Source organism: Schistocerca americana, chromosome 4, assembly GCF_021461395.2.
Source record: "Schistocerca americana isolate TAMUIC-IGC-003095 chromosome 4, iqSchAmer2.1, whole genome shotgun sequence".
Taxonomy (NCBI): domain Eukaryota; kingdom Metazoa; phylum Arthropoda; class Insecta; order Orthoptera; family Acrididae; genus Schistocerca; species Schistocerca americana.
In genome coordinates, this window is record NC_060122.1 from 141560217 (window position 1) to 141580945 (window position 20729).

General features: G+C 44.1%; 1 protein-coding gene across 1 annotated transcript in view; it reads right to left on the reverse strand.

Annotated features, from left to right (window-relative positions):
* The window catches only part of LOC124613308, a 369764-nt gene that overhangs the window by 167481 nt on the left and 181554 nt on the right, over positions 1-20729 (reverse strand). The gene's annotated exons all lie outside the window — the stretch shown is intronic.

Sequence of the window (20729 nt, forward strand, 5' to 3'; positions counted from 1 at the left end):
CTCAAATGCAAAAAGAACCAACCGATTGTCAATATTCATACTTTGATCCTGTGCTATAGGATAGTGACACTTAGACGATCCTTCTGCTGGGGATAGAAAGGATCTCTAGCTCAAGGGCTAACCGAGACACTTGATCACCAGTAGAACCCGAGGTATGAATACAGGAATATCCCGTTTTTTTGCACGGCGTTTTGGAAAATATTGGTAAGAATGCTGTCGCATGCATAGCGATAAAATATAATAACCTGAAAGTAATTGATATATTCCATGATGGTATGTTTCTGCAAGTACGGTAACCCAAAAAAAATTTTTCACGTCTAATATACCTCCACATGCGCACCATTAGTGATGCTACAGACATATAATCTGTACTGCACTTCTCTCCAAGTGTTTTGTAGCCTTGCTGGAGTAACATTTGCGATAGCTACACGAATATGATGGCGCACGTATGGTAGATCGTGAACTAGTGTCTAGTGTATTTGATTCTTGATAAACCTCTAAAGCAAAAAATCAAGTGGTGTAAGGTCTCCGCTTCCAGAGGGCCAAGAAATCGATACCTACCGCTCCCAGTCCAGCGATGTGGGAACTCGTGATCCAAGAAATCCCTTAGAATTTTCGCCAAATGGCATGGTGCGCCATCTTGTTGAAAGATCACGTCACGAGGAAGCTGTGGCACAGCATGAGAGCTCAAACATGTCCGCGTGCGTTGTTGCATTAACTGTAGCCTCCGCGAAGAAGAATGGACTTGTGACCCTGTTCTTCAACAGTCCACAGCACACATTCACTTTCGGAGAGTCACGTTCGTACTCTATCACTATCTTTGGCGTGGTTAGTTCCCCATAAGTTGCAATTTGCCTGTTTACTTTGGCGGAAGCGTGGAATTTAGCGACGTCCGAGGAGCAGGCGAAATCTACGAATGCCTTGCTTTCAACTATTTTTGCCAGAATTGTCTCCGCGAATGTCTTCCATCCTTGCCTGTTCTTGGGCTTGATTTTGTGACGAAGCTACAGTTTTGTACGCCAGTAGATACAGCGTTTTATGGACGACATCGTATACTATAGGAGGAGGTAACTGTAACTGCCTACTTGCTTGTCGGATTAACTTACGTCGGCTCCGATGGAAGAACGTACGGATTAATTAAACAGTAGCCACTGGAACTGCGTGCATGGCGTAGTGGCCCGACATCGAAAGCAAACTCCCAGTTTACCGACGTCTCTTGTCCCATTCCGTGACTAATACGTAAGCGGATCAGTTTGTCGCAGTCCGTACTCACGCAGAAAACAAAGTTGTACCAGTGTAACAGTCTTTAGCTTCGCGTGAGAAGGCACACAGAACACCTTCTTCTTTGGAGTCCGCATATCTACTGACGCGCATTTACGCGAACAAAGCAGTTAGACGCATGCACACGCGGTACCAACTGCCGCAAGCAAACACAGAAAACAGTTTGAGTTACTATACTTATGAAGGAAACCGCCAATACATGTCTCAATTACGTCTGAAGTTATAGCATTTTATATTATGATGTCTTTAACTCTGACACCGAGTATCTAAAATATACTATTAATTAAGAACTGATTATTTAGATTTGAATGAATCTTTATTTCTACTTTTCTTTTAGCAGTTTTGATATTTTGATTGGTTGCTACGTAGCTCTGATGTTACAGTTTGCACTTGATTGTACAGTTAACGGTTAGTGCGAATAAATTTTGAAATTGTCAGTAGTAATGACTGAAACAGACGCATCACCGAACTGCTTGTTCCATGGTTCCCAACCTAAAACTGCCAATATCCATCATAACACATAAAGAGCCTTTGAGGGGAAAAAACAGATAATCTTCCAATATGAGAATAACTGCTCGAACACGTAAGCAGAGGTTTAAGTCTTACTCTATGATGGAGACCTTTATTAGTATTTTCCCCAATAATCCACAAATATCGCTACAGTATTAGTAACAGGCAAATTGGCGATTTCAGTGCCGTAATTAGGTACACGTCTCGCCTCTCGATCAAACCACAGCAGAGTACATCACATTTCATTCACTAATCAGATAATGGGATCCGACCAAACGACGGGCAGCAGAGAGAACAATACGCGTTGAGCAGAAAAGACCTCTACCGCGCAGACAATACCTACTCTGGTGAATAGAACACTTGTAACACAAACACGATATACTATGACGAGCAAGCCCTCTGGGCATTCTGCGTTGCGATCAAGGGACGTTAGACGCAACCATAGCGACCATACACTGACACTAGCTATTACCTGAAAAAGAGGATATTTTCGTCTACCAAAAGTATTGAAAATAAGCTCGGGTCATGATGAAATTATGACAAACATGTCCTACAGACATCGGGATACTGGAGTATCACGGTGGTAGTGTTCAGCAAAAGTGTGCTGTTGGAACGCTTTCCACTTACGTCAGTGTATAACGACGTAAAAATCTAGGTTCGATAATCCCAGAAGATAACAGGACAGCAGCAGAAATTCAAGGACAGCAAGTGGAAATAGATGCTAATATACTTGCAAAATACAAGAGGCGATCAAAAACTTTCCCTTCGAAGGCCCTACAGTACAATCAGGCGAACTCACTGTGAGCATTGAGGCAATGCTTTCACCGATGCACCAAGTTGATGATACCAATTTAGTAAGACACCGTGTCCTGCTGCATGAAGAAGTCCATAACTGACTGCCGCACACTCTAGTCCGACAGGAACTGTCGACCCTTCAAGGCTTTCCGTAAGGGACCGAAGGCGTGAGAATCGCGTTGGGAGAGACCAGCACTAGGGACGGGTGCTCAACTGTCTCCCACTTGGGTAGTAATGGTTGAGGCGGGCTTGCCAGATCGATCAGCGTCTTGTGTCGAACCGCGACCAGCACGGAACTTGGCGCACAATTCCACAACCTTGACAGAGATGCTGCCCCACAAACATTCTTCATTTTCCCAGGAATATCCACCCGTTTTCGTCCCTCGACAGCCAAGAAATGAATAACACCACTTGGTCCTGCTCTGACGCATTTGGCCATATCTTCGTCATAGTTCACGTTTCCCTATACACGTCAGGAAGACACAAATGTCAGACTAATTCCTTGCATACATGTCGGAGGTTATACACCCCCATCAAAGTAGCGCTAATTGCATATAAATTGCAGCAATCCCTTCAAAGGGAAACCTTTTGATCACCGCTTATATATCCCACCCCATAAATGTTAGTAGGAATACAAAAATCCAAATCTATATGACAACATTAAGATCGCCCGCCCAGTTCGCCGTGCGGTCTAATGCACTGCTTTCCGGGCGGGAAGTCTTGTCAGTCCCCAGCACGAATCCGACTGGCAGATTAGTGTCGAAGTCCAGTGTGCCTGCCAGTCTGTGGATGGTTTTAAAGGCGGTTTTCCATCTGCCTCGGCGAATGCGGGCTGGTTCCCCTTATTCCGCCTCAGTGAAGTCGGCGATTGCTGCGCAAACACTTTCTCCTCTTACGCGTACACCATAATTACTCTACCACCAAAACTGGGGTTACACTTGTCTAGTGTGAGACGGCCGGGGGGGGGGGGGGGGCACTGGGGGCCGAACCGTACAATAATCCTGGGTTCGGTGTGGGGCGGCGATGGGTTGGGTCGATTGCTGTGGCCTGTTGTGGAGTTGTGTACCACTGTGGGCTACGGCGGGGACGAAGCCTCTTTGTCGTTTCTAGGTCTCCAGTTCCATACAATACAATATATTAAGATATATAGTAGTGAATGGATTAGAAGGCTGGATGATGACCACAAAGGAAGAAGGCTGGCTGCTGAGAACGCAAAGGAAGATTTTGGGAAAGATATCTGGGGAAGTCAGAGAGAAAAAAAGATGGAGAACACGGAAAAACGCAGAAGTAAAAATACTTCTTGGATAGGTGAACGTTGTTGTGAAAATCACGCAAGGGAGAATAAGCTGGTCATGTACAAAGAATGCCAGAAACTCGAAGGAAGTGTTTGTAGTGAAGCCTGAGGGGAACAAGAGAAGACGAAGATACGAGAAAAGGTGGCTTGAAGATATGGTAAAGGATCTCAAAGCAATGGGAAACAGTAACTGGAGCGGCAAAGCAATACACAGAGAAGTTTGGAGGCAGATGACAAAAGAAGCCGAAGTTTTACGAGGACCATGCCATGCCATAACCTCTTAACGTTTGGCGAAACTTAAATTCTCCATCACGACCATTTACAGGGACACAAAATCACCGTATGCAGTAAATTATAAGAGGAGTTTTAAATTCTGACATCCAGACTGATTGTAGAGTGAACATCAACGATGTAGTATTACAGTCGAACCACTTGAATCCACTGATTTTCGAGTGTCATGCTAGTTCACAATATTCGTCACTAATAAGTATCGAAACCGGGAATCACATATGGAGTTGGCAGCATCGTAATTACCGTTGCGCAGACTGGACCCATAGTGGGTAGTCCTGCACTAGTACTGCCTGCATTTCCTGTGGAAGGCATGGCTGCCGCCCCTGTTCAAAGAGAACTCTCCACACATCAGCGTAAGATGTGGCGGAAGCTTGCATCATTAGACATGTGCAGGCGGACGACTGATCTTAGAAATATTCGAAAACATTCCCGCCAAGTAAGGACTCCCGGCATTCGGTTTTGGCACTTAATACTGAACAGAAATTAAGGCAAGTCGAAATCAGAGAGTTGGGGATAAGTGAGAGAAAGTGATATATACGTGCGTATGATAGACCCCTTCCCTCAAAACATTTCTCCTCTTCATACCTCCTCTTTGTTACCACAGATGACGTGTCACTGATCTCATTGTACTAAGATTGCAGCACACGCGTGGTGCCTATTTGCTTCTACCGCCCAGAGCGGGATGCATAAGTTCTAATAAATGTTCACCAACCTGCAGTCTTCTATAGTTTTGTGCCCTGAGCAGAAAGGAGCGCGTAGATCGTGAATCCGTAACATGAGGTTGTAAGAAACTCTAAACGAGGAACTGTTATTTTAGAAATGATTAATTTCCAATCAGTTTGTTTCTATGGGATGTCACTCGCTTTTTATTAGCGGAACACCAGAAACTGCACAATTACATTCCTTTTTTGAGTAACAAATGATTTCTATTCTTCAACAAATTAATGACCTGCATATTTCCGTAATTAGCATCACACATCTTACAGCCGAACCGCTTAGCCCACCATCCAAGTAAGGCCCGATCCGAAGATCACCGAAGTGCTTCGTCTGCTTTTTGGTTTTGCGGTTGTTTATTATTCTGCCTGTTATTAATACTTGTGAAATAATGGAATCATAGGTCGCTTTTGAGAGACGCTTTAAATATGAAACGCAAGTAAAACTGTTTAGTTTGTCTAATATTAATAATAGAAGATTATCATTTTGGCGCAAAACTTCCGAATGCAGCAGCCAATCGCGGGGAAGGCCTACAATTTAGGCGGTCTTTCTCACGATACCCGTACGTATCAAACCATCTGTCATCGGGTAACTCACACCACTTTACGTCATCTTGCAACTACTGCCTTCCCAGCTGCTCTAAAGAGAGCGTCTTGTAGCCGAATATGATGGCTGCGAAGCCAGAAATATTACAAAATTATGAATAACTGATACGGCATTCACAAGGGGTATTCACATTTGGCATCGTGCTCTGGTACGAAAATACTTGATTGTTAATATGGTCGACGCAACAAAGGTACGGTGTTATGTAACTGGTTAAAATCATCTGGATATATCTGACTGGTTGGATGCGGCCCGCCACGAATTCGTCTCCTGTGCTAATCTCTTCATCTCAGAGTAGCACTTGCAACCTACCTCCTCAATTATTTGCTAGATGTATTCCAGTCTCTGTCTTCCCCTACAGCTCCCTCTAGTGCGATGGAAGTCATTCCCTCCTGTCAACCTGTCCCTTCTCCTTGTAGTTGTTTTCCACATATTCCTTTCCTCTCCGATTCTGCGCAGAACCTCTTCATTCTTCACCTTATCAGTCCACCTAATTTTCAACTTTCGTCTGTAGCACCACATCACAAATTCTTCTATTCTCTTCTGTTCCAGTTTTCCCACAGTCCGTGTTTCACTACCATACCAGAAGTACAGTCTGAGACATTTCTTCCTCTAATTAAGGCCGATATTTGATATTAGTAGACTTCTCTTGAGCAGGAATCCCCTTTTTGCCACTGCTAGTCTGCTTTTGATGTTCTCCTTGCTCCGTCCGTCATTGGTTATTTTACTGCCTAGGTAGCAGAATTCCTTAACTTCATCTACTTCGTGACCATCAATCCTGATGTTAAGTTTCTCGCTGTTCTCATTTCTACTACTTCTCATTACCTTCGACTTTCCTCGATTTACTCTCAACCCATACTCTGTACTCATTAGACTGTTCAGTCCGTTTGGCAGATCATGTAATTCTTCTTCACTTTCACTCAGGATAGCAAGGTCATCAGCGAATCGTATCATTGATATCCTTTTACCTTGGATTTTAATTCCATTCCTGAACCTATTTCCATCATTGATTCCTCGATGTACATATAACAGTATTGGCGAAAGGTAACATTCTTGTCTTACACCCCTTTTAATACGAGCACTTCTTTCTTGATCGTCCACTCTTATTATTCCCTCTTTGCTGTTGTACATATTGTATATAACCCGTCTCTCCCTTTAGTTTACCCCTACCTTTTTAAAAATTTCGAACATCTCGCACCATTTTACATTGTCGAAAGCTTTTTTTCTTTAGCCTTGCTTCCATTATTACCCGCAACGTCAGAATTGCCTCCCTCGTGCCTTTACATTTCCTAAAGCCAAACTGATCGTCATCTAGCGCATCCTCAATTTTTTTCCATTCTTCTGTATATTATTCTTGTAATGCATGAGGTGTTAAGCTGATTGTGCGATAATTCGCGAACTTGTCAGCTCTTTCCGTCTTCGGAATTGCTTGGATGATGCTTTTCCGAAAGTTATATGGTATGTCGCCAGACTCATACAATCTACACACCAACGTGAATAGTCATTTTGATACCAATTCTCCCAATGAATTTAGAAATTCTGATGGAATGTTATCTATCCCTTCTGCCTTTCTTAAGTCCTCCAAAGCTGTTCTAAATTCTGGTTCTAATACTGGATCCCCTATCTCTTCTAAATCGATTCCTGTTTCTTCTTCTGTCACATCAGGCAAATATTCCCGCTCACAGAGGCTTTCACTGTATTCTTTCCACCTATCCGCTCTCTCCTCTGCATTTAACAGTGGAATTCCCGTTACGCTCTTAATGTTATCACCCTTGGTTTTTGTTTGACATATATTAGTGGACACTACTATGGGGTGTGTCCACCCTTCCCATTTATGACGACTTGAACTCTGGTGGTGACAATGTTTAATGAAGTGTCTGAATGTCTGCTGAGGCTGGCAGACCATCCTTCCTCAAGAGCCGAAACCAGAGCAGAAAGTGACGCAGCAAGCCAGAACGCTGAGATCTGCAGTGAAGTCGACGTTCTAACTCATACCAATGGTGTTCCGTTGGATTCAGATCGGAAATGTGAGCAGGCCAGTCCATTTCAGGAATGTTATTGCCCACAAATCATTGTCTCACAGATGCTGCTTCATTAAAAAGTGCATTATTATGCCGAAACAGTCATTATCTCCGAAATGTTCCTCTACTGTACTCAGTTCAAAATGTTGTAACATCTTTTTATATCTTTTAGCATTTAGCAGTTTCTCAGGTAGAATAAGAATGTAGCGTTCTCCAGGCATTCGCTAAACCCTGAAGACTTCCATCGGATTGTCACGAGGTATAACATTCATCTCTCCAAATCACTCGTTTACAGTCACGTAGCGTCCAGTAGCATCGCTGTTTACACCCCTCAAGCGTCGCTAGACACAGACTACGGGAATGCGTGCCTCATGAGGAGCTTCTCGACCCAACGTTGTGTAACATTCTTTTTAACTTCTCGATTGGTTGGTTGATTTGGGGGAGGGAACTAAACAGCGATGTCATCGGTCCCATTTTTAACTCCTTACGCGTAGATACTGTGCCAGCTGCACTTTGGATCTCAAGAGCAATTCCTTCGGTTGTTTCCACGCGATGTTTTGCAGTCACACGCCGCACTATTCTACGGTCCCTGCCCGTCAGTATATGAGAGTTGCCTGGTCTTGGTGTAGGTGTGGTCGTTCCTTCGCGTCTCCATTTCACAGTCATATCGCTACCAATCGGCTTGGGCAGCTTTAGAAGGTTCGAAATGTCGCTGATGAATTTGTAACTCGGTGACATCCAAGGGCCAACCCACGTTCGAAGCCATTGAGCTCTGCTGGCCGACCCATTTAGTCCAGTAGGGTTAAACCTAAAACTTGGACAAACCGGAAATAATTGCTACAAAAGGTTTTATTATTTTCGTGGCTTCATTTGTGGCCCAGTATGACTATCCTAGGTTTTCCCCCTCGGCGGAGTTGTGGAAAAGTGGTGGGGGGCAAAAATGTACCCGAAAAAGGGGTATTTTTTCGGTTTTGTGATTATATCTCGTAAATGACTCATAATATCGAAAACATAGTACAAATACAAATTGTAGGGCATGAAATTCTGCATTGAATGAGACCATCCGCATATTTTTTGGACCACCCGTTTCCATGCTAGTGCTCTTCAAAATTGGACCAATTTTATGTGTTCCTGACAAATTTTCGTTTTAACTTCCGTTTTTTGGTAATAACGTTGAAACTAACCCATCTATAAATAGAGTGGTTCGTACAAACGATATAGAGAATAAATTCTGCGTCTGATGAGACCAAAATTGAAATGGACCACCCGTTTCTGGACGGCTAAGTTTGTACTTTCGTTGCTACGCATGTAGGTCTCTAGCTCAGTTTTATGCAGAGAACTCAAAAACAAAATTATCATGAGTAAAGATTGAAAAAAAATTAAAAAACTTTTTAAAGTCAGGGGTAAATTCCGTGACAAGAAATTTAAGGTCAACTTTGGCAGTCCGAAAGAAAAGGGTGATGACTATACAGGGATTTAAATCTAAGCTCACCATTCATGAAACCTGAAACCATATTCCACCAGATAGCACTTCTCAAGAAATCTGACGAACAGCTTAAAGAATTCTTCCGATATGATCTGGCACCCTATCCTCTCTCTCTTCGATGCATCTGGAATGAGGAAGACTCTCAAGTCAGTGTTATATGACTTGTTCACACCACTCAATGATGTAAACCTGGAAGAAGCAGCATTTGTCATCGATGGTGGATTTCTTCTCCACCGGGTTGTATGGAAGAATGGTGAAACATTCCAGTTGATGCTAACCAAATACGTTGAATATTTAAAAAGACACCACAGCGGACATGCGACAAGTGTGGTGTTTGATGGCTACCCAGAAGACCTGCCCACCAAGAGCTCCTCCGCCGAAGCAAAAGACACACTACTCCTGAGATCATCATTACCCGAGTTAATGATGGTGACCATGACTCCGGAGCAATTCCTATCCAATGACAGAAATAAAGCCCGTCTCATTGGCTTGCTTATTTTGAGACTTGAAGATGAAGGCTTCTCAGTAAAGCAAGCTAATGGAGACGCAGACCACCTAATTGTTGCCACAGCGCTTGAGGTATCACAGGAACATGAGAAGGCTGTGGTTGTTGGCGAGGATACGGAGCTTCTCATCATGCTCAATGCCCTAGCCACACTATCAGCAAATATATATTTCTTGAAAACTGGAAGAGGAAAACATCAAAAGTATTTGGTTCCAGCAGTTTCAAACTGGCAAACATCCGAAGGTCAATCATATTTCTCTGCGCCATAAGTGGATACGCCATTAGTGGATGTGACACAACTTCAGCACTCTTCGGTGCAGTTATAATTGACATAGTTTTCTTTAAGTAACGTAAGTCGCGAAACATGTGGTGTCTTCTGGCAGAGAAAATATCCAAGCACGAAAGCAACATTTGGAGAGCTATTCTTAAAATATAGAACGAAACATAAAACCAGTACCAATTCAGCATAAGAAATGTTATATATTAGTACGTCTGCATCCAATATATACTGTGCCTAATTGTTTAAAGCAGTGGTTACAATTTCCCGGTACATTAAAGACAGAATAATTCGAAGATGGCGAACGTCTAAGGATGTACCAAATACTTGTGCCCTACATACAGTCAGTGAAGTTCTCGTGAATGATCAGTATTATCAAATTAGTAACACAACGGTAGTGAACCGCCAAATTGTCAGAAAATGTTATCTGTAATCTATTAAGTCTGTTACGGACTACTAGAAATAAAAGTATGCCCAGAGTTAAAAGATTTCAGAGACTTTTCAAGTCACACGTGCGCATCTCGAGTAGTTGCGCAAGTGCAGTTATGGGTTTTAAGCCCTGTATTTTTCGATAAGTACAAATGAAACCGTGGTAAGAATGAAAACAGTAAAACACGTGATTCGCTTGTGTATCTTCCACCCTCTCTCCTAGTTACGTAAAATGTAGCATCATAATGCTCGATTATATACCAACAAATCTCATCCGTCACATGTGCCGAATTATTATTTGACTTTCCTTTACCATGCTTGAGTACAATCCAGTACAACATCGACGCTGTGAAATACAGTTCCACAAACTTTTCTACGACAAATAGGCCTTCAGATTCTTCACGGAGTCTTTTTTCCTAGTGAATTTGTACAAACGGTAAAAAAATAGAAACATTTACCTTTGAACTCGGCACCTCCAAGTTACCATTCCATTCTTCTATCCATTGCGTCAAAAGGAACGGATTTGACAGCAGTCTGACTGCATGACTCCATATGAAATTTTGTGACTTTATTCTTCGTTCTAAAACGTGATAATTTATAATTTCAAGTCGCAAAAGACGAATATGAGCGGCTTTAAAAATAAAAATGTCTTATTATTAAAAGTTCGTTTTGCACTCGCAGTTAACCTGCGCCCATATAAGCACTTCCTTAGACGTTTTATAGCCTCTGTGCTGTATATTTACTGGCACCAAGGTTCTTTCCCAGTCAGACAGGTCTACAACAGGCGTAAAATAAGTGAGCCTTAGCTCATGGCTAATAGATGTATACAGAATGAGCGTAGAACATCTCGCATTTACTGAATCAATGGCCCGCTTAGTCTCTGCGGTGACGCTGTGGACCAGGTTTAATCTGCTATTGCTAAATCATCCGATTTTTCTGCCGTTTTGTCTATAATGACTGATTCTTTTTGCTGTTGAGTGTTCATCCTACTCGGTAAAGCAAACTGCGCTCCTGACTGCTAACTTGGTCGCGTGACTGGACGCATTTGTATCCCGGTTAGAAATGGCGTATGTCTTTGTCTCGTAATGTTGGAGGGAAAGTGATAGCTTAAAATATCTTCGCAGTCAGGCGCGACAGCATGCTGTTAACGTTATTAAATGTACTGAGGTCGAGAAAGAGCAAAGAGTGACTCCGCCGACGTAGGAGACGGAAAGTGCGTCAACGATGTAAAAGGCTAGCAAGACGATGGCTAGCAAACTGTGCGATTTGGGGGAGGTGACTATTTCGATTCTCTGTCCAGAGAGGAAGAGACTAAGTACTCCCAAAAAGCATTCCTTTGAAGATAGGGGATGGTACGCAGCAGTTCTTAAATACTTCGAATAACATCAGAGAACTATAATTCTGCAAGAACTTAACAGTTCTTATCGGATAGAAGGGGACTTCGAAGATAGTGAAGAAACCCGCAGGAGCATTATTCGTTGTTCGGTAAACGCCAGTATAAAACAGGGATTGTGTGGCAATGACAAGAGGGAGTTGTACGAAGGTCACAGTGCATTAGGTTTTTGCGAGAAAATAGGAAATCAAAATTCACCTGGGACGAGATTATTTGAAACAGGCGAGGAATCCTGCATATGGCACAAGGAATAAAATATGGCGGTAAAGTGGCAGAGTATTAGATGTACTGCGAACAAATTGGCGATTGGCGTGCGTTAATTGTCACGCATGCTGGCGGGATATAGGTTTGTTTTAAAGTTCATTGCTCACACGAGACTCAACAGCCACAACACTGGATTCTTATTCCCGAAGGGACAGTAAGAAATTTTTAAAATAGTCTGTAGAGTCCCGGCTGTATTTTAAGATGTCCTGCAAGTACAAACATTGAAAACTCTGTTTGTTTAAATGATAAAAAGAGGAAGGAAATGAGTTTATTATGCTGCAATACTGTCCAGAACTAAATTCCAAAGAACAGATTGAAAGTGTTGCAAGGAGTAATACTCACAGTCATAATACGTCTAGCATCTTACTGCACGAACTGATAAAAAACTGGTACTCTTGTCGGTGTGACGTTATAAGGCTGGAGAAAATCTATGTGTCACGTGAAAAAATTTGTTGGGTAGTTGTTGAAGAAGAAATACTTTGATGGATGAGTAACTGAAACTACAATGACATCGGTAGTCACAGATTCAAGTAAAGTGTCACTAATGTTTGTGACTACAGCAGCAAACGATAATACCACAGACACAGCTGACAAAGCAGTTAGGTGCGTGGATAGTTCCACATAACAGCCGACGGCCGCTAAGGTCAGATAAACCAAGCCCTTTTATTGTTTTGTGCTATAATCGGACTACCAACCCAACGTGACTTCGGCGACTGTAGCTTAGGGAATTTGAATACCAAATTGAATAATACGCTACTGGCCATTAAAATTGCTACACCAAGAAGAAATGTAGATGATAAACCGGCATTCATTGGACAAATATATTATACTAGAACTGCGATTACATTTTCACACAATTTGGGTGCATAGATCCTGTGAAATCAGTACCCAGAACAACCGACCCTGGCCGTAATAACAGCCTTGATATGCCTGGGCATTGAGTCAAACAGAGATTGGATGGCGTGTACAGGTACAGCTGCCTATGCAGCTTCAACACAATACCACAGTTCATCCAGAGTAATGACTGGCGTATTGTGACGAGTCAGTAGCTCGTCCACCATTGACCAGACGTTTTCAATTGGTGAGAGATCTAGAGAAAGTGATGGCCAGGGCAGCAGTCGAACATTTTCTGTATCCAGAAAGGCCCGTACCGGACCTGAAACATGCGGTCGTGCATTATCCTACTGAAATGTAGTGTTTCGCAGAGCTCGAATGAAGGGTAGAGTCACGCGTCGTAACACATCTGAAATGTAACGTCCACTGTTCTAAGTGCCATCAATGCGAACAAGAGGTGACTGAGACGTGTAACAAATGGCACCCCACACCATCACGCCGGGTGATATGCCAGTATGGCGATGACGAATACATGCTTCCAATCTGCGCTCACCGCGATGACCCAAACACGGATGCGACCATCATGATGCTGTAAACAGAACCTGCATTCATCCGAAAAACCGACGGTTTGCCATTCGTGCTCCCAGGTTCGTCGTTGAGTACACCATCGCAGGCGCTCCTGTCTGTGATGCAGCGTCAAGGGTAACCACAGTCATGGTCTCCAAGCTGATAGTCCATGCTACTGCAAACGCCGTCTAACTGTTCGTGCAGATGGTTGTTGTCTTGCAGACGTCCCCGTCTTTGACTCAGAGATCGAGATGTGGCTGCACGATCCGTTACAGCCATGCGGATAAGATGCCTGTTATCTCGACTGCTAGTGATACGAGGCCGTTGGGATCCAGCACGGCGTTCCGTATTACCCTCCTGCACTCACCGATTCATATTCTGCTAACAGTCATTGTATCTCGACCAACCGCGAGCAACAATGTCTCGAAACGATAAACCGCAATCGCGATAGGCTACAATCCGTCCTTTATCAAAGTCGAAAACGTGATAGTACGCTTTTCTCCTCCTTACACGAGGCATCACAACAACGTTTCACCAGGCAACGCCGATCAACTGCTGTTTGTGTATGAGATATTGGTTGGAAATTTTCGCATGTCAGCACGTTGCAGGTGTCGCCACCGGCGCCAACCTTGTGTGAATGCTCTGAAAAGATAATCATTTGCATATCATGGCATCTTCTTCCAGTCGGTTAAATTTCACGTCTGTAGCACGTCATCTTCGTGGTGTAGCAATTTTAATGGCCAGTAGTGTAAAAGCAGTCCGAGGTGATGAGATTGTACCCGGTGCATATTTCGATGGTCTCTTCAACGACGATGTCCCAGTACTTCGAAATTTGTGATAAAATCTTGGTACGTTCGTATTCCATCGGATGAGTCGCGGACTAACACAGTTCTGCAACCGTCGATTAAGGTTCAAATAGCTCCAAGTATTATGGGACTTAACATCGGAAGTCATCTGTCCCCTAGACTTAGAACTACTTAAACCTAAGTAAGCTAAGGACTTCACACACATCCATGCGCGAGGCAGGATTCGAACCTGCGACCGTAGTAGCAGCGCGGTTCCGGATTGAAGTGCCAAGAACCGCTCGGCCATGCCGATTAAGGCGCGCTATTGTTCTTCTCTCCCACGAGGAGTACACTGAGAAAATGCAGAGCCTGCTATATAGGGAAATGCCCGCATCACTTTCACGATTCTGCAGATTTTGTGATGCACCTCAGCACTTCATGTTGAAGGACTCGAATATTATGATGAGATTTGATGTCATTTCCCTTTTCACCAGGCTGCCTCTACGGGAGTCACTTGGAGTCAGAGGCCAGCAATTTGGTTGGAAGACCATCGACCTTGCCAGGCGTGTCCTGTCCCCCATTTTGTGTCTATTCAATGTAAAGTACTATGAACAAACAGAGGGAGCCGCGATGGGCTGCCTGCTCCCGCCTGTGGTTGCGATTTTGTATATGGAGGACTTCGAAGAGAAAGGCCTGAAGTTATCCAAAATGAAACCCACTTGATTTTTCCGTTACGTGAACTATACGGTCGTCATATGGCCCCGTGAAAGGGAAAAACTACATTATTCCCCCACACATGTGAGCTCTGTTCGTTCCACATTAGATTCACTATGGAGACCGAGACAGAAGCAAGACCAGTACACAAGACACAAGAAAATGACGGGCATAAGCTGCTAGTGGACATTGATTTAAATCAATGGGGAAAGTTGAAACATTTTTGCCGGACTAGGATCTGAACCCAGGTGTCGTACTTACTAGGCACATAGGCTGACCACTGCGTCATCCAGAGACAATGGTCATCGTAACTGCACGGACTACCCAGCATGCCTACCGTCAGGCCCAAATCCTCAACCTGTCCACACACTACTGATGTACTGTCCCTTGTCCATTGTTGTCATAACTCGCGGCATCGCATTTCCCGTAAGATGTGGTGTGCATCTGCACTGAAGCAATCAGTTGATCGTCATCACTTTAATTATATATGTGGTGTCTTTTCTTTCGGACGTTCCGAAAGAAAAGACGCCACATATGCAAGACTACCATAACTTGTTGTCATGGTCAAGAGAAGAGCTGATGGCACCTTATGTCACTGTGTGTATTCGAAGAAACGGCAAGTAACCTGTCCTTGCACGCAGACACCTGCCACCACCCTGCACAGAGGAACGGGGTACTGAAACACTAGTACTCCGGGCACGCTCCATCTCAGATGCAGAGAGTCTTCCCTGGGAAATGGAACACCTCAGAACTGCGTTCCTAAAAATGGTTATCCAGAATCTCCGTCTACATATATACTCCGCTAGCCACCAGGCGGTGTGTGGCGGAGGGCACAATTCGTGCCAAAGTCATATTCCCCCCCCTCTGTTCCACTCGCGGATCGCAAGAGGGAAAAACGACTGAACGCCTCAGTACGAGCTCTAATTTCCCTTATCTTTGAATGGTGATCATTGCGCGATTTGAAAGTTAGTCGTAATAATATATGCTCTACATCCTCGGTGAAGATCGGATTTCGGAATTTAGTGCGCAGCCCCTTCCGTTTAGCGCGTCGTCTATCTCGAAGTGTATCCATTTCAAACTTTCTGTTAGATTTGTAACGTTCTCGCGATGGCTAAATGTGCAAGTCACGAATCTTGCTGCTCTTCTTTGGACCTTCTCAATCTCTTGAATCAGACCCAACTGGTAAGGGACTCACACAGACGAACAATACTCTAAAACTGGACGAACTAACGTCTTGTACGCAATTTCCTTTTGTTGAAGGACTGCTTCTACCAATAAGCCGCAATCTAGAGTTCGCCTTGCCCGTTACTTGTGTAACCTGACCATTTCATTTGAGATCATTTCGAACAGACACACCCAGATACTTGACGAATGTTACCGCTTCCAAAGACTGGGCATTTATTTTGTACTCGTACATTATGGGGATTTTCGCCTTGTTATACGCAGTAGGTTAGACTTATTAATATTGAGAGATAACTGCCAGTCATTACACCACGCTTTATTTTCTGTAAATCCTCATTGATTTGTTCACAACTTTCGTGTGATACTACTTTCCTGTAGGCTACAGCATCATCGGCAAACAGTCTAAGGCCGCTGACAATACCATCAACCAGATCGTTTATATAAATCGTAAAAAGCAGCGGACCTATTACGCTGCACTGGGGCACACCTGATGTAATGATTGTTTCTGTTGAAGTCTCCTCATTGAGGACGACATACTGCTTTCTGCCTATTAGAAAACTTTCTATCCAACCGCATATGTAATCGGATAGACCATATGCGCGCACTTCTTGTAGCAAGCGACAGTGCGGAACTGAGTCGAACGACTTTCGAAAGTCGAGAAATATGGCATCAACCTGGGAGCCGGTATCTAGAGCCTGTTGTATATCATGCACAAAGAGGGCCAGCTGTGTCTCGCATGACCGCTGTTTCCTAAAACCGAGCTGGTTTCTGCAGATGAGCTTCTCAGAGTCTAGAAAGGTCATTACGTCTGAACACAAAATATTTTACATGATTCTACAACAAATCGATGTCAGTGAAATTTGCTGGTGCTTATGTGCATCCGATTTTCTACCCTTTTTATAGATTGCTATGACCTGGGCCTTCTTCCAGTCCCGTGGAACTTTCCGCTGTTCCAGTGATCTCTGATAGATGATGGATGAGAATGGTGCTATATTTGTAGCATAGTCAACTTATTATCTTACGGGGATACCGTCTGGGCCAGATGCCTTCCTGGAGTTTAAGGATCTTAAGTGTTTTACAATTCCAGATACACTAAACACTATGTTAGCCATCCTTGCGTTTCTTCGATTGTTCGATAATTGAGAGGGGGAATTGTGCTGCAGTATTCTACCGTAAACGAGTTTTTGAAAGCAGAATGGTGGATGAGGCGAGCCCTGCACCTCTCTACTGCCGGCCGGTGTGGCCGAGCGGTTCTAGGCGCTATAGTCTGGAACCGCGCGACCGCTACGGTCGCAGGTTCGAATCCTGCCTCGGGCATGGATGTGTGTAATGCTCTTAGCTTAGTTACGTTTAAGTAGTTCTAAGTTCTAGGCGACTGATGACCTCAGATGTTAAGTCCCATAGTGCTCAGAGCCATTTGAACCACCTCTCTACCACAGTACAACCTGTGGGGACGGTCGAAGTCACGTAGAAAAAGATGCCACTGCCGTTATACCATATACCGGCATGCTATCACGAAAAATCGGGTGCGCACTGGAAGATCACCGTGTAAGAAGTGTCTCTTGTCCGCCCATTTAAACGTAGGCATTATATGGGAGCGTCAAAGATAACCTCAGTCTACTGAAAGCCGATACAGTGTCACTATCGAAGACTGCCGCCGAGAACACAACGGCACTCTCGACTATAGTGTACCTCAACAAGTCGGCGGTCTCAAGGCACTGTTTGTCCGAGTCTCGTGCGATGGAATACGAACGTACCAGGATTTTCGCACAGACTTTGAAGTACTGGGACAGTGTCGTTAGAGTAGCCACTGAAATGTGCACCAGGGAAAATCTCATGAACTGAGACTGCGGTTGTAATCTTAAGAAGGCTCGAGAACCAGCGCTGGGTCTAATTAAGAAGACACTCAGTAAACACAGCGTGCTGGCGCCCAGGGCGGACGGAGTAACTACACCCACGCTTCCGCAAACAGTGCGCAGCGCCGGGCGTCGGCCATAGACGCCGACGCAGCCGCCCCCACGGCCGCTGATGTGCCCTCGGCCGCTGACCGTGTACAGAGTGGCTGGCAGTGGGAGGAGGTATAGATAGGTTGGCCGTGCACCCCCAGAGGGACAGTTCGTCATCGTACTTGACGATGCCGACACGTTTGATCGTCGAAGTATTGTGAACGTCTGATTCATGCTGCTGCTATTTTCAGAAACATAACTGACTACCTACGACACATACTGGATAAAGCTGTTAGCCTAGAGTACTACCAATAATTTCTGACCCATCTGTGTTCTCAAAATTGTTGTAACAGTATTCTTAATTCATTTTACTGTTCCTTGGGTCTTTACTTCAGCAGAAAGTGGATGACCGCGTCATCTTTATCGGGTCTCTGTGGTAACAATGCGTGTATGTTACAGGAAGAAATAGCGTTGTTCGAACAGGGCTCGTTGAACTGCTCTAGGAAATGTCATCACAGAATACAAACCCCTACAGTTTTATCATCACTAGTGATACATAAGGAGTTCTTTCACGTCTAACTGTTGGTAATAGCCCATGATCTAAGACACTAGAAAGCTTCATGCTAGTTTCTAAACAATTCTACGGTTTATACTTACAATGGCAATAGTACATTACAGTGTTGTACGTTGTTTCAATTTGACAATTAATACAGTGCTATTTCTTAGTATATCTTAGTCGCGAGATCTCGACGATGAACTGGTAACGCAGGACTGGCGCCAAGTTAAAGTTCTAGTTTCCATGCGTATGGTAAAATTTATCCCTGGTTCCTATCTTGATTCGAGTAGGAACTGTATTCGTGTGAATTCGGACGTATCTTTCTTCAACGCCCTGTCTCAGTACGACAGGAAGAGGTTGCCCATTTGCTAAGATACTGGTCTCGCATTGCGGGACCGGTGGTTCACGTACTCCATTCACCCATATAAATTTAGGCTTTCGGTGGCTGTTCCAAATAGCAGAAAGAAAATTCCGGGATATATGTTGAGTAATGACGTAGCCATTACACTCTATCTGATGATAAGGATCGAGACACTTGCATGTAATCCGGAATTGACACGAGATGTCACGAGAGGTGGACCCGGCAGTACAAGAGGAGGGAGGGAGTATTTAGCGGTCGGCAGAGAAGCAGTAACAATAGAAATGCTAGGTCAGGAGAGCTCAGTGACTTCGGACGTGGTTAGTCATTGAATGTTATCTGAGTAACCAATCCGTTAGAGATATTTCAGCCATTCTGAAGCTACCCAAGTGGACTGATCGTGATTTAACTGTGATGTGCGGCCATGAAGGAAAAACCACAACTAAACCAAGACCAGGCAACCCTCTTGTGCCGACGAACAGTAATGTTCGATAACTGCGGAGGGTAGTTGTAAAAAATTGCATGAAATCAGTGGATGAAACTACTCGTGAGATACCAAGTGCTACCGGCAGTCCAGCTATTCTAATGATTGTGCGTAGGAAATCAAAGACAGTGGGGTCAAATGGTCGAGCACGTTCTCTTAAGTCGCACATTTCTGTAGTCAATGCTGCTTGACGCTTGCGGTGGCGTGAAGAGTGACGACAGTGAACAGTTGATGACTGGAAACAAATGTTAAGGAGTCGTGAACCACGGTATACTCCGATGGAAGGGTTTGAGTTTGGCAAATGTCTGGATAGGATAAGCGGCAGTACATCCGTGGACTGTTCCATTCACAATTACAGCGAGAGAAACTGAAGAACCTCTTTACAACATCTGATCCCAACAATAGAGTTGCGTAACAAACAGAGGTCAATAACGAGAGATATGTATTCATGAATTTAACATTGTTATCCTCTTCTAAAAATGTGCGCAGCTCCTGGTCTAGTGGCTAGCGTTGCGGTCTCTGGATCACGGGGTGCCGGGTTCGGTTCCCGGCCGGGTTGGGGATTTTCTCTGCCCGGAGACTGGGTGTTTGAGTTGTATTCATCTTTTCATCATCATCATCATTGGTGGCAGTGAATAGATTGGTCTGTGTAAGAAACAGGACTGTGAAAAAATTGGGGCTTTGTCTGGGCGCTGAGGAAGGCGCAGTTGAGCGCCCCACAAACCAACCATCATGATCATCGTTTAAAAATGTAAAGGAAATGAGAAATGCTTCTTGTTGACAGTAGTGCTATCTGTTAAATCATTACTGCTGTATTTCTGCATTTATATTGTCAGAAATAAAATGTAGCGCCTGTGTAGTCATGGCACTTAGAACAAAAACTTTCTTCTGTAAACTGAGAACCAGTCAATTTTCTGGTATGGCACTTAAGAACGTGCTTAATAAATTATTTCTGAACCACGGGCCTTGCCGTCGGGGGGAGGAGGGAGGGGGGGGGGCGCTTGCGTGCTTCAGCGATACAGATAGCCGTACTGTAGCTGCACCAACAACTGAAGGGTAACTGTTGAAAGGACAGACAAAAGTGTGTTTCCTAAAGAGGAACAGCAGCCTTTTCGGTAACTGCAGGGGCAACTATCTGGATGACTGACTGATCTGGCCTTGTAACACCATCCAAACCGGCTTTGCTATGTTGCTATTGTAAACGGCTGAAAGCAGGGGAAATTACAGCCTAGTTTTTTTCCGACGGCATGCAGCTCTACTATATGGTTAAATGGTGATGGCATCCTTTTGGGAAAATATTCCGAAGGTAAAATAATCCCCCACTGCGACCTTCTCAGGATGATGTCACCACCAGGACAAACAGAACTGGCGATCTGCGGATCGGAGAGTGGAATATTAGATCCTTTAACCGGGCACGTGGGTTAGAAAATTTGAAATGGG